This window comes from Quercus lobata, chromosome 3 (assembly GCF_001633185.2).
Source record: "Quercus lobata isolate SW786 chromosome 3, ValleyOak3.0 Primary Assembly, whole genome shotgun sequence".
Classification (NCBI taxonomy): Eukaryota; Viridiplantae; Streptophyta; class Magnoliopsida; order Fagales; family Fagaceae; genus Quercus; species Quercus lobata.
Genome location: NC_044906.1, coordinates 22,020,049 through 22,031,584, shown reverse-complemented (window position 1 = coordinate 22,031,584; position 11,536 = coordinate 22,020,049). Strand labels below are relative to the sequence as shown.

Here is an 11,536-nt window from a genome sequence, read left to right as displayed (position 1 = left end):
GGCTATAGCCGCATTTTAAAAACGCGGCTATAGACCCATTTAGGAGATTTTTTTTTTTAAAAAAAGAAATATTTCCTAAAGCCACGTTTGGAAAACACGCCTTTAGGGGTATCTGGAGCTGCGTTTGTGAGTAAAAACGCAGCTTTAGGCCTTGTCCTAAAGCCGCATTTGGAATTATAAGTAAAAACGCAACTTTAGGCCTTGTTAAAGCCGCGTTTCCAAACACGGCCATAGAAGCACCTGGAGCTGCGTTTATAACTAAAAACGCAGCTTCAGGCTTTGGTATATATACTGAAGGAAAAATCCCTAATCACCAGGAAACAAACCCTAGCCTATCACTCTCACTCTCACTCTCAAACAAACCCTTACTCTCTATCACTTTCAACACCATGGCGCCACTACCGTCTCTGATCGACGCCGCCGCCGCCACCGCCGTCGAGAACCTCTCCACCCATAGCCGCTATTACCAGTAAGTTTTCTATTTTTTTTTCTAAGTTTTCTTGTTAAATATGATTTAGGGTTTTGTTTGGGAGTGTTTTCTCTTTTAGATTAATGATTTTGGAGCCCGTAGGTGGGGTTGGGACTTTGTTCTCGTTGGTCATGAAGGATTTGGCAGTTTAGGTAGTTAAAGATGCCACGGCGGTTATAGACCAAATAGCCGAGTGTGAGGTGAGCTAAGAATCGTTTTGAAAAGTCTCGGGTATTGGGTTGTTGGTGGATTTGTTGGATGGAGCAACAAAATATCACTATTCTGCAACTTCGTTTTCGTTTCGCTTTCGTTTGATGCTGTATCTGTTTGTTTTTTTGTGTCCTAAATTTCAATTCTGCTGGGCTGTCACTTTATCATTTCCCCGCACTTCACCTAGTTTTGTAAAATTATATCACACCCATAGGCTTTGCTTTGAGTCCAAGACCTTCTTCGCATTGTGTGTTGTGTTTATTTATTTTTTTCCATTTCCAGTAGATCTTTGATTGTGTTAGATATGGGATTTATTGTGGGTCTTTGGGTATGATTGTGTGGGTGGGTTGATTGATTTTTGGTGCTTGGAAATGGGTGTTCTCAGATTTCGTATTTGAAGCCATTGTTTGGGTTTATAGAGACCCAATTGGGGGGCTTTGGTGAGTTTGGGATTGTGATTTTGTGGTGGGTTTTGAAGAATGTGGCAATGTAGGGGGGTCTTTGACTTGAGTTCTGTTTGTGTCTCAGAATTGTAGTCTTTGGTGTTTTAGATTTTTGTGAGTGAGGAGAGAAAGGATTACTCAATGTTACTAACTGGAATAATTCAAAATGCCCATAAGGTTAGATGCTCAAGCAAGCTTTGTCACTTTCTTTTGCTCTCTGCTATGTGTTTCTGTGTTTTTTCTGTGTTACTGGCTATTCCAGCTGTGATTCTAGAGTGTCTTTGTACTGATCTGATGTATTTCCTTGAAATAAAAAAATTTTCATTCATAAAAAAAGGGTTTAAATACTCAAGCATGGGTTAGAACCCAAAGCAAAATTGTAAGATTTGTTTTAGGGAAGAATTCACTCTCTTAAACACACACACATGCATCCAATGAACACTCTAATTATGTGAAGCATTCTTCCCTTTGTCATTACCTCAATAGAAACTTGTGCACGTACTTTACACCTTGGAAAATAGGCAGAGTGCTTCCAAGACCCTCCATATTGGGGGTTACAGACATATAAATGCAATGGCATCCTGTAATTGGCTGGTAGATGCTCTGCCATACTCATAAATGTGAATTTTAGTAAAGGGAATGACACTTTTATCAAAGGGAAGAGTTGCAATTAGCAGCAGATCATGGACTCATTATGAAATTTAACTAGCAAAATTTCCTTGTTTCTTGTGTAGACCCTGTGTACTAGGAAAGTGCTTTATTTTGCTCCTTTTTTTTTTTTAATGAAATTTTATTACTTATTTAAAATAAAATAAAAATCCATGTGTTCTTATCAAAAATTGGTATGAGGAAGTGCATTACCATTAAAAGTTCATCATTTTTGTTCCTGCTGTCAGGGCAATGAAGATCTTATTATTGTTCATGATGGTCTTAAGTATGGGAACTGCCGTCTATCATTGGCGGTAAGTTGTTCTTGCAGATAGCCAACTGAAACTTACTGCTTATCTCATAAATTTTACTGTTAATAATCTTGGTATATCACCGATCATAACAGTCTTGGTATATCCTTTGTCTTTTCAGATTCCCAAATATGGGATTTTTGAGAACATAAATTCTCTAAAAGAGCTAGCACAAATGCCTCAATGGACTGCTGAAAATCCTTTGCGAGTCGCTACTGGATTCACCTTCGTGAGATGTGTGTTTTATTTTATTATTTTATGAAAAAGTTCAGTTTATTTTTTATTTTTGTAACATTTTCACTTTTGGCCCTATCCTTTTGCACAGCTAGGTCCTAAATTTATGAAAGAAAATTGACTAACGTATGTGACTTTTTCAACTGCTGATGGAGCACTGGAGGCAGCTCTTGCGGTGAGAAATGCATTCTTTCTCTATGATTTGCCGATTTCTTTCTTTCTTTTTGTTATTCTCTTTTTCCTCAATTTAGAACTGAATTGTTGTTGTCCATTGAGATAGTTGATCTAGTCCCTCGTCATATATATATTAGCACAATGCATGTTGTTCTCGGGGAAGAGGCTTAGAATTTATTTTGATCCAGAATATTGATCCCCCTGCTAGTCAGTTTATTTGTTATTAACATATTCTTAATATTCTTTTCCCTTTTAAAGAAGGTTGTTTATTTTGATTATCTAATTATTTATATTCTTTACTGTTTTACCAGATTAGTGGTTGATGAGATAAATTGTTTGATTGTCAGTTCTGTATACAGCACTGAACAATCTCTTTTCATTTTCCCCCATTGCTTAGAGACGTAATTTTTTTGAAAGATGATAAGAATGGAAAAATGCTATTTTTTTTTTTTTTTTGGTTTAATTTTATACGGCTTACTATAAACAAATAAATTGAGATTATTCTCCCAAAATGAGATAATTTGCTAGGATACGTTGTACTTGATTAATTATGGAAAAAAGTACATAAAAATGACTTTTTATTTCATTATTGCTTTCTCTTTTTGTTAAGTATGGGGGTCGAAACTTTGAATTACGTACCTTTTTTGTTGAAAATTAAACTTTGTGGAATAAGATCCTCTTATTCATTTAAACTAGCCACCTCAAAAGTCCAATAAGATGTGATAGTTTAAGAATAACTTTGGGTTTACACACTGTGTCAACTTAGGGGATCTCTTAATTAATTAGTTCCTCATGAATTTTGTCAAGGGTATCATAAAATGTGAAAAAGGAAAATTCCATTGCATGTATAATTAATTGTTTATATTTGTAGATTCATGACATTGAGATGTCATTGAATACAAAGTTCCATATGTAAATTAATCCGACACTCTTCATCATGTATGTGAAACCGAATACAAAGATCCTTGGTGTAGATCTCTAAATATATTGGGTCCTATCAAGGTTGGCGCAATACAGTTTGAATGATTTTATATTTAAATATTATTTAGTTAATGTTCTATATTAAAATTTTTGCTTTTTTGAAATCTTTTATTCTACCTTTTGTAGATAGTCTTTTCATTTATGATTTTATAAGCTAACGCGCTATCTGCATAAATTTCCATCATCTTATTTTTATCATCTTCATTGTGTAGGTTTTCCTGAAGCAGCATCTCACAAATGTTGTCTTTGACTCCAATTTTGCTGATGAAGGCTAGTTTTCTGTTTTTGTCTTGTCCGTTATGAACCAAGCCAATTGTATTGTTTCTTGTGCTGTGATTATTCTATTAGTGGCATGTTGTTACATTTCGTGAACAAGGAATGATTGGGGGGATAGATACCAGTAATGTAGTCTAAGTTTGAAGCAATTTATTGCTTATATGATATGAGTGATAATTCTAACACTGGGCTAGAACTAATGAGTTTTAGCTCAAATGACACATGCTTCTACCTGATTAACGGGATGGAGGGTAAGGTAGTGAGTTCAAGACTCAAGAGATGTGTATAGCTTACCAATGAGGAAAGGTCTTATCACTTTGCCCCCACTTGGGATGCCTTAGCAATAAGGGAGAGTGCCTAGATAACTGTAAACCTAGAAGTCTTTGATTCAACTCCTAGCTAAGGCATTTTGTGATTTACTTGATGCCTGCTCAGTGGGGGTATGTAGGCATCCTAGGTTTACCCCTCAGTGGCGGTCCCATTGGCCCATACCAGTGCTTGCATGTGTGTATTTATAGTTATCTTTGCATAATTTCTTGTTAGTTGATGATTTATTTTCTTAGGAATTTAAATTCAAAATGAGGACAATAATGTTTGTGACTCATTGTTTATAATATGAGTTATGTTTGTAAAGGAAGATGATACTGAGCAGCAAAAAATGGCAATGAAAGTATTGCAATTAGGCAGGGAAAAAAAAAAGCCTATAGCTGCGTTTTAAAAAACGCGGCTATAGACAAAATCCTATAGGAGGCTGTAGCCGTGTTTCTAAAACGCAGCCCAAACATGGTCTATAGCTGGGATTTGAAAAATGCAGCTATAGGTTTCAGACTATAGCCGCATTTAAAACGCAACCCAAATCGGGCTTATAGCCGCATTTTCTACAAAAAACAGCTATAGGTTCCGCATCTATGCATGTGTAAAAACATGGCTATAGGGTGTCTAAAACGCAACTACAGACCCCGGTTTGGGCTGCGTTTTTAAAAATGCAGCTCTAGGTCCCCATAGGGGGCTATAGTTGCACCGCATAGGCCGTGTTTGGAAACGCAGCTATGAAAATGCAGCTATAGCCTATAGCTGCGTTTTTCAAATGCGGCTATAGCCCTCTTTTTTTGTAGTGTAGTGACATATGTTCCTAACAAGTGAAACACATATGTCCTAACAACCTCCACAAAAACAAATAACCAATTTACCATAAACTCTTCTTGAAGCATTAAGCAAGAAACCATTTGACCAAAACCAATAAAAAAAAAAAAAAAATTCCTATTGAAGTCTTAACCCCAAACCTAGAATAAATTTTTGGCTACAATCTCATGGCTGGTATTGACAGAAGTAAAAGATTTACATTTAGAGTTGGGATTAACTTTTTTTTTTCCTTGAAATCCGTTTGTTGCTTAACAAAATGTTGCTAGCTGTTAGGCAGTTAAAGTGAGATTTCTACACAACTAAAATTATATTATCCAAATTCTAAGATAAAAATGATAAAAATAAATTTTTTGACAAAAGAAATATTTTGACAATTTCATAAATAAATAAAAAGCCAGGGCATTTAGGTTTGTGTATTGATAGCTTGCCCAAGTTTAGCCATGTGTTTCGTACCATTTTTATTTTTGAGTTATAGCAAACATCTATTATATAACTTGTTACAGTTCTTGAGCTTCAAAAAATAAAAACATATATAAAGAGTTACTTGGGCTGTAAAAGGTTCTTAGTTAATTCAAGAGCAACGCATCTCCTGCCATAGCTTTTCAGAATACAAATAATTTATTTCACCTTTTTTGTGTTCCACTATATATACTCTACAAATATATGCTGCACAAGGATCTTCTAAGAAGCAAAAGTTATTTATATGTATAGGCCAGAGATTAGATGCTACCCAAAAATCGACAAAATGTAACATTGTATGATTAGGGAGTGCCATTACTTTTTCTACAAAAATGCATATTTTTATTTTTGTCTAAATAATGGTCTTTTTTTTTTTTTTTTTTTGTAAATTAAGATAAGACATTTTTCTCCAATGAGCTACTTAAAATTATTTTAAATGTTTGAAAGGATTCGTTGGTAATATTTTTCTAAACATTGTGATTGGACTAGGAAAAGGTAAACAAGAAATGTTATTCAAGTTGTTTTTCTAAACATTGTGATTTAAAATTTAAAAAAAAAAAAAAAAAAAACAATAGAAATGTTATTCAAGTTGTTATTTTGATTTAGTCTATTATTAGGAAATGAAATATCCTGCAATTTTCAACTCTAATCCTTTGCCACTGTAGATAGAACCTCATGATTCTTGCCTTATTCTCAATTGCATACTTTCAAAGCTCTCCATATTGCTTACTTTTTTTTTTCTTTTTTTTTTTTTTTTTTTTTTTGAGAATGATATTACTTACCTTTTTTTTTTTTTGGACAATATTACTTATATTTTTATTATAAAGAAAAACAAAGGAAATTGTAAGGACACGATTCCTTTGTGGCCCAATATTGTTGTTGGGCTCGCACATGAAAGATCCCTCACAATATGATTTGTAGAGAGTGGACTTGAAAAGCTTGGGTTTGGTCATGGGGCGATGTTCCGGTCCTGATTTTAGAAGGATTCCTGCGGAAGAAAGAGTGGGGTTTGAATGTTTAAACTCTATGGCGTCGCATCCTATGGGATCGGGCTCCTCGGAACTGATCCGAGGACCCTTGAGGTCTTCCCTGGTTTCCCAACGGCGGGTCTTTTTTGTAATCTACATGTGTTATTAGGATCTTTCAACCCACGGAGTCTTTCTTTCTCGAGGTAGGCTCCCCTTCCCAGATTCACTTACTTCTTCTTTTATACTAGCCTGCGTTCGCTGTCCTTCGTCCACGTGTAGGATCAATCTTTACAAAACTGACATTTGTCCCATCAGTCCAATCCCGGAATTATTGGGGATGGTTGATAAAGCTGAAGAGTACGGCTCTGTCAGGGGCAGAGCATTGAATGGCAATGAGAGCAGCTTTCCCGGATATTCTTAGATTCTCTTTTAATTTTGGCCTTATACCAGTTTTATCCCTCTTCTTCTGGTGGGATTTTGGATCTGCCGAGGACTGAATTGTCCTCGGCTGCATCCCAAAACTGTTTTGTGTGCTGTATTGTAGAGCTTGGGTCATAGTTCTCCTCGGCTTGGGCCTTCGGACTCTCTACGGGCAAATGGGCCTGGCCCATAAATTATTGGGCCCCACAGAAATAATTTTTACTTGAATATAAAAATATTATTATTATTTTTTAAGGGTCCGTTTGGATAGAATTTATCTTGCTGAAACTGAAAACTGAAAACTGAAAACACTGCAATAAAATAATTTTTAAATGTGTGAATAATACCATGGGATCCATTTTTAATAAAAAAGTTGCTAAAAAGTGGAATTTGTGGGTCCATGAACAATGCACAGATACACAATTCACCGTAGAAAAGTCAACAAATGCGAGCTAAAAAAAAACAAAGAAGGAAAAACCGGAAGAAGCAAGACGTGGACGTGCTAAGTTGGATCCAAACCTACACTAAATGTTCTATACAAACTAAGCACTTGAAAATGTTTTACAGAGCATTTTCAAGAACACAATTAATCACTGGAAACAATTTGTTTCCTTGAAATTTTTTTTTTAATCAAAATCATTTTACTTTGAAATAAATGCGATCTCAATCACAAATTGATATATATATATATATATATATATATTAAATGTTCCATACAGACAATGCACTTGAAAATGTTTTTCAGTGCATTTTCAAGAATGCAATTAATCACTAGAAAACAACTTGTTTCCATGAAATTTTTTTTTAATCAAAATCATTTTACTTTGAAATAAATGCAATCTCAATCACAAATTGATATTTATTCAGGGTACCTATGTGCATACCACTAATATCCATAAGCATAAGAGTTCTCGTGTGCATAGTTCCGTGAGGTATTTCCGTTAACTTAATAGAACTATAGAAGTTGATAAAGTGGCAAATGGAAAGATATATAGAAGCAATGACAGAACAATTATTAAACTAGAGAAAATGTTAAGAGCCTTATTCTCGAAGTAGAATTGTGCTTTGGTTCACAACTTCGTATACTTCTACCTATTTTGTCGAAAACAATCAAAACATGGTCAATTGCAATTAAATTATGGTTCATGCTAATGAGTGCCTTTAGGACACTCATTAACAATCTATTTTAGGAAAATTTTAACATCACTTTTATGGGAAATAAAAAAAAAATTGTCAAAATATTAATTGTTTTTTTTCTTTTACCATACAAACTTTTTTTAACTCGATTCTTAACCAGTGCCCTAAGAACACTCATTAGCATTTCTCTTAAATTATTTTATTCTGAATCTAACATCTTTTCTAATATTAATGGAATTTTGTGCGGGACAATAGCAATAAGGCTATATAATTGCTTTCGAATGGTCTGTTGCAATTAAATTATTTTATTCTAAATCTAATATCTTATATATTAATATAACAATAGTGGGGTTTTGTGCACGCTCCGCTAACTCTTTCTTTTACTTTAACTAAACTCCTCAATTATCAATAGAGATTAATTTGTAATTTGATCGTATTTCTACGGATTGACAATTATAATCAATCTTCCTATTGACTTCAGTCCCGAATTTTTAATCTTAGATTGCATTTATGTCGAAAAAAAAAAAAATTGCTATTGGGACTCTGTGGGTATCGTGAAATGTGTTATTTTGTTAAATTTTGTGAAACTATTCTCAATTAAATGTTGGAATGATGAATTTCGTGTTCATTATATTATATCTTGTGAAATTTATAGTAGATTTTGGTATTGCGGATTTGTTGGTACCATGTATTTCTGTTTTTTATGTTAAATTTTGTGAGATTATTCTCTGTTAAATGTTGGATGGGTGAATTTTGTTTCCATGAATAAAAAAATGTTATTTTTGTTTGAATATAAAAATATGATTTTAAAAAAAAAAAGTTCCATACAAACCAATCACCTGAAAATGTTTTTTTTAGAACATTTTCAAGAATGTAATTAATCACTATGAAAATATTTCCTTGAAAATATTTTTTATAAAAAAAAAAAAAAAATTACTTTGAGATAAATTCAATCTCAATAAAAATTTGAAAGATTGTTGCTTTTATTTTATTTTATTTTCCTTAAAAACTTTTAAAACAATCGGTAATTTAACATTATATAGTGCAATAAAAATGACAAGTTATTAGTTACATTAGGATAAGATTTTTATCAATAAAGAGAGATAGTGATTATTTAATTTTTTTAGCTTAATAAGAGCACTCATAGCAGTGGTGCTATATTTGTATATTACTATATTTTAACTCCTCAAACACCAAAATCATGCTCTAGCAGTGGAGCTAAATCTTTTTTTTTTTTTTAGCTCCATTACTACAGTGTACATTTATAGATAGATGTGCACTATTCATGAGAGCTAAAAAAATATATATATTATTTTACTCCCGGGTGGATTAAAATAATAAAATTTGGTTCTCTCTCTCTCAGTCACTCCAGAAGCTCTCTCAGTCACTCCATGTTGCCACCATGCCATTCAACACTTTTTTTTTTCTTCTACTATGGGCTGTGGTGTGGTGGTGGTTGTGGTTGTATGGGTAGATCGACGTCGGTGGGTGGCTAGGTTCATCGATGGGTGGTTGGGCTGTGGGTGGGTTTGTGGGTAGATCGGTGTGCTCGTGGTGGTGGCTCAGGTGGGTTTCGTGGTGGTGGATGTGGGTGTTGCCTGGTGGGTCTAGTAGATTGGTGTGTTCGTGGTGGTGGCTCGGCATTTTTTTTTCTTTGTTGTGGGCTGTGGTGGTGGTGGTGGCAGTGGTGGTGGTTGTGGTTGTGTGTGTGTGGCTGTGATGTATGTGTGTAGTGAATATATTATTTTATTGTAGTGAGATGAATTATTTTATTGTAGTAGATATATTACTTTATTGTGATATTTATATTATTTTATTGTGTTGAAAGCTAAAATAGATCCCCTGTTGCAGCATGTGTGTAGGTAAAATAGATAAAGTAATTTTTGGTGGAATAAAAGTGACAAGTTATTAGTTACATTAGGATAAGATTTTTATCAATAAAGAGAGATAGTGATTATTTAATTTTTTTAGCTTAATAATCTACTATGAAGGGGATGAGCTTATATGGGCAGGGACTTCCTGGCATCTTTAAATGGGAATTCTAACTTTTTAATTGAGTTGTGCTAGGGACACAACTCTTGGCACAACTTTGTGCCACAACTGGCGACATGGCAAGTTGTGATTAGTAAGGGTGTGTCAGTGGGCTATGTGGGGACACAACTTTACCGATCACAACTCGCCATGTGGCGAGTTGTGGCACAAAGTTATGCCAAAAGTTGTGTCCTTAGCATAATTCTTCTTTTTTTTTTTTTTTTTTTGAGAAAAAGCATAATTCTTTTTAATTACTTTTTCATTGATACAAAACCTTTGTTAGGAAAAACCTAATATGTCCCCTTATCTTCGTCAAAAGCAGTTTGATTTTAATGCCAATCAGAGCACAAGAAGCTACTTCACCCAGAAGGCTTCGCAAGGTATGGAATAGAAATCGAATAACTTTCCGAACTGGAATCTGCATAAGATGAAACATAGTGTTGAGGAGTTCAATTCCATGGCCCAATGTCAAGGAGATATTTGAAGTCCAAAGAGTTATACTATACCAGTCCTGGATTTGTCCATAGCTTTCTCTGCATTTTTTGGTTGGCACTTGTGAGAATGATGGATACGGTATGGGACTGTGGAGGGAATGGGTAAAGGGGCGCTGAAAATATGCATTAAAAAATAATATTAAAAAAAATTTGTTGCGTAAAAATGAAATCTTGCCTACTACAATGGGCTGAATTACAGAAAATCTTCAATATTTAGATTAATTCATACACAAAAATGAAACAGAGGACCCAATTTTGAGACCCATTCATTTGCTTCAACAGAATGTTATATATCAATCAAATATGGCAAAACTGCACCAATGAGCTAGATAATAAAAAGGTGGGAGGATAGAAAGGATATTACTGATTAAAAATTGATAGAGTAGAGAAGAAAAAAAGTTGAAGGATGAAAAATGATGTAAATTTCGTTTTATTTGGTTAAAGGTTGAAAAGAAGAATGAGAAAATGAAATTTTAATTTGATAGACTTTTTGTTATTTTCATTGGATAAGAAATAGTTTCCCATTATTTTTGGATTGTGCTGAAGGTTTTAATTTTATTACAATAATGCAATAGCTTATTCTTTCTTAAAAAAAAAAATAATGCAATAGCTTATTGGTATTTACTATTTAATTATTATTAAAAGGAAGTTGCAACCTTGAAGCTCGTTCTCTCTCTCTCCCTCTCTAGAAATGAAACTATATGAAAACTGCATCATCAAAATGAGTCTCGTGCAATAAGCCTTGAAAAAATAACAAGAAGCTTAGGCTGGGCTCCATTGAGTACGCTATAAAGCACAGGGCCTGGGTTTAAACATTTGGTCCTACCCACTGAGCCAGGCAGGTCTTCACACAATTGAGCCTAAATATAGGTTGAGACTAGCACTTAACCCAGGCAGGCTAGCAAAATGAAATGAACAGGTCTATTTGTGAGCAAAAGCTTATTTATATTATACATTCACTACTTATTTGCATTAAAATATAGATATTTTCGCATTAAAATATGGATATTTCTGTATTAATTATGAATATGTGTGTCAAATAGTAGATATAAATAAGTGTGAATTAATATATTACCGCTAGAATATTGACAGGTTTTGTCTTTTTCTTGTTGCATGTTGCTCTGGCATTAGAACTTGC

General features: G+C 33.9%; 1 long non-coding RNA gene across 3 annotated transcripts; it reads left to right on the top strand.

The window, feature by feature from the left end:
- Positions 1 to 310: 310 nt before the first annotated feature.
- Positions 311 to 4,398, top strand: LOC115982615. Of its 3 annotated transcripts, none has more exons than XR_004089684.1 (5): positions 311 to 469; positions 2,019 to 2,084; positions 2,203 to 2,317; positions 2,411 to 2,490; positions 3,683 to 4,398. It is a non-coding gene; the product is annotated as an uncharacterized LOC115982615 (long non-coding RNA). The 3 variants fall into 3 exon arrangements; XR_004089683.1 differs by having other exon boundaries at positions 2,407 to 2,490; XR_004089685.1 differs by lacking the exon at positions 311 to 469 and adding an exon at positions 915 to 1,299 and having other exon boundaries at positions 2,407 to 2,490.
- The last annotated feature ends 7,138 nt before the right edge of the window (positions 4,399 to 11,536 follow it).